The sequence below is a fragment of the Vicugna pacos genome, chromosome 8 (genome assembly GCF_048564905.1).
Source record: "Vicugna pacos chromosome 8, VicPac4, whole genome shotgun sequence".
NCBI lineage: Eukaryota > Metazoa > Chordata > Mammalia > Artiodactyla > Camelidae > Vicugna > Vicugna pacos.
The window spans coordinates 40,384,589-40,388,078 of NC_132994.1; positions in this window are offsets into that span (position 1 = coordinate 40,384,589).

A 3,490-nucleotide genomic window follows, 5' to 3' on the forward strand; every position below is an offset into this window, starting at 1 on the left:
TTGCGAGGTGGTCACACATCTCCTGTGGCCCTTTGAGCAGCCCGTGCTTTTCGGAGGGACGAGCGGAGGCAGCCGTCACTGAGCTCATGCAGCCCTCTCTCTCCCTTCCACAGAAGCACCACCCATTTTGCCCTCCACTCTCTCCAGCATCTACAGCCGTGTCTAAAGGACAATAGGTGTTCGGTAAATACATGCAGAAGGAATACATCCATGAATTCAAGGTGGCTTACTACTGAGGGTTACTCCAGAAGTCCTGTCCCCTGAGAGCATCAGCTAGTGGACGAGAATTGTGGGAGTTTACCTGAGGAGTACCCAGACACAGGAACCAAGCGGCAAGTGGCTTATTCCCTCTCATTTGATGTGTGAGTGAACATCCCTCTAATCTCCATTCCCTAACCATTTATATTTGCAGGGAAAGCAAAAGAATGCTCAATATGTTTCTGTTTTTAGATAATAAGTAGAGAGTAAGAACTGTATCTGTTAGATTAATTATGCAACCATGCGCTTCACAGTTCTTTGTTTTCATAATTTTGTTCAAAATGAAGCTTTTCATTCCCCTTTATATGATCGAAACACAACCATACACAATCAAGTGTAAGATAGTGAATTTGCCATTGGATTTTTTCCTATCCCTTCAAAAATTTATGTTAGCTCATAAAAGCAAAGAGGTCGATGTTGGGTTGTGTTTAAACAATAAAATAACAGTGATGTTTCTTGACCATAAAGTCATGCTGTAACAGTATTGGGTCCTGCTTTTGGCAGCTCTCAAAATTAAATTGAACAGGCTGAATGGAGTGTCCATCAAGTGGTCTTGGGCAAGGTAGCCTCCTGAGTCAGGTCTGTGGGGTTCTGATGAAGCAGATTTTGTCACCACTCTCCCCTAACCTCTGCTCACTCCTCATCCCCCTCCTCCTCATTATCAGAGCCAACATTAGGGAGTGATTCTGATGTTGCAGCCACTCTTGGAGTTTTACTATAAATCTCATTCAACATCTCAGCAGCCCCATTGGGTGGGCACTGTTGTTAACTCCATCGTGCCTCTGAGACACAGGGAGGCTTAGTAAATTGCCCCAGAGTTAGGATTTGAAGGGAGTGGAGGGCTAGTTGCTTCCAGAGCCTGGGCTCTTAACCAAAGCACGGATGCCTCCTGTAATCTGCACCAAATTCCTCACTTTGGAGCTAGGATCCTCACCCCTTTACCTTAGATCCACCTGCTCCAACTATCTGTGTAAAAGACACAGTCCCGGTTCTGGATCTTAAATCCTCAATGCAGCGCCTACTTCTTGGCACAGACTTTTCTATCTTGCCCACCTCAGCTGGAACTAATTTCCTTCTTTATTTCCTAGCCTAACAATGAAACAGAGCAGAATGATCCACGTTTTAATCCCACATACGGTATTTGCTCCCGATATGACAGTTTAAAAGTGACCTGTGCTATTTGAATTTAGTATTCATCTGAGACGTAAGTAGGATAATATTTAATGCATATAGTTCTGTGAGGATTCAGTTAAATAATGTACTTATTATAGTACAGTGCCACACACTTAGAAATCTGTTATTAATACTACATACAAATTTTCTATAACCAGCCTTTTGCAGACACATTGCTAATTAGTTATGCAATAATCTCCTCAGATAAATTTCTTAGTGTTCAGGGTTAAAGGTATATATTTTCCCTTTTAATTTTGATATTTATTAACTCATTACGTTCTAGAAATCTGTCAATTTACATCATAACCAACACTACATGAAAGTACCAGCTTATCCAAACTTTGCCAACTATTTAATGTTTTTGTCTTTTCCAATCTGACAGAAGAAAAATCGACAATTCATTTTTACTGTGTAATTCTATGGTTGCTGTGAGGTTAAACATCTATCATCATGTGCTTTTTAGCCATTTACATTTCTTCTTTTTTGAAGTAGGTCTGCATGTTCTAAACTTACGTTAAATGCTCCTCTCTCTATATATATATAGAAGAGTTGGGGAAATTATGCTTATCATATGTAAAAATTTTTTCCATGGCTTCTTTTTATTATATTCTGCTTATTGTCATGTAGTTTGTTTCTAAGCAGTAGAATTTATTCATAATTTCTGTTAGTGTTTCTGGATTTTTGAAGCAGGTTTCTTAGGCATTTCTCCTCCAATATTATAGAAATATTCACTTTTAATTTATTCTAGTATTATTATGGGGTAAGGTTTATGCTTTGTTTTTGTTATTTGTCTGTTTACATTTAAATCGTAATTTTTTATTTTAATACCTCCTGGAATTTATTTGAATCTGGTAGTGATGTAGGAGTTGGATTTTTTTAAACTTTTTTTAAAGAAAAAAGTACTTTATTTTTATTTTTTTTAGAGCAGCTTTAAGTTTATGGCAAATTCAGATTAAGGTACAGAGATGTCCCATATGGCCCCTGCTCCCACACATACATAGCCTCCTCTATTATCAGCATCCCTCAGCGGAGTGGTACATTGTTTAGTAAGAATGAACCTACATGGACATAATCATAATCACCCAGATCCATAGTTTACCTTAGGGTGCACTCTTGGCGTTTGGACAAATGTATTACACATTTGTGTATACATATATCCATTTGTGTGACATCCATCCATCATCATAATATCACACAGAGTATTTTCACTGCTCTAACAATTCTCTGCGTTCTGCCTATTCATCTCCCCCGCCCCAGCCCAACCCATCCCTCTCAACCACTAATCTTTTCATTGTTTCCATAGTCCTGCCTTCTCCTGAATGTCATATAGTTGGAATCATACAGTACGTAGCCTTTTCAGATTGGCTTTTTTCACTTAGTAATACGCGTTTAAGTTTCCTCCATGTCTTTCATGGCTTGATAGCTCATTTCTCTTTAGCTTTGAATAATATCCCATTATCTGAATTGCCACAGTTTGCTGATTCATCCACCTACTAAAGGAAGGAGTTATTTTGTTTTCTAAATGCACAGCCCCACTTTGGTTTGAATTATCATCTTGATCATATTCCACACTCTCTTATGTATGTGGTATTATTTCTGGAGTGTATTCTCTTTTATTGGCTAGCCTATTCCTACACCAGTACAAATTGTGGCTATTTTATGGAATTTTTGGATTATGGTTTTGTTCCACTAGCTTGTTGTAAAGTTATATATTGGTATATAAGAAAGGTATTGATGTTTATACACGTTTTTAACAGGTCAACTTTCTGAATTCTATTGTTTCTAATAGTCTTTTATCAAATTGAGCAGATACTTCTTCTAAAAGAACACTTCTCAGCACTAGCTCCTCGGCTGTTGGGATTTGTTACTCAAAACAAAGAGAAGATCAGAAAGTTTGTGATTAAGCAGAGCCATGATTATGCGATTGGGCCCTGTAGCTCTACAACAAAAAGGTACAACAAAGTGTTTCCATGAATTATCTGACCAGGAATCTCTTTTGTTTCTTTTTCACAAAGGATCTCACAATACTAGTGTTCTGAGGAACATTAATCCGTTTTTG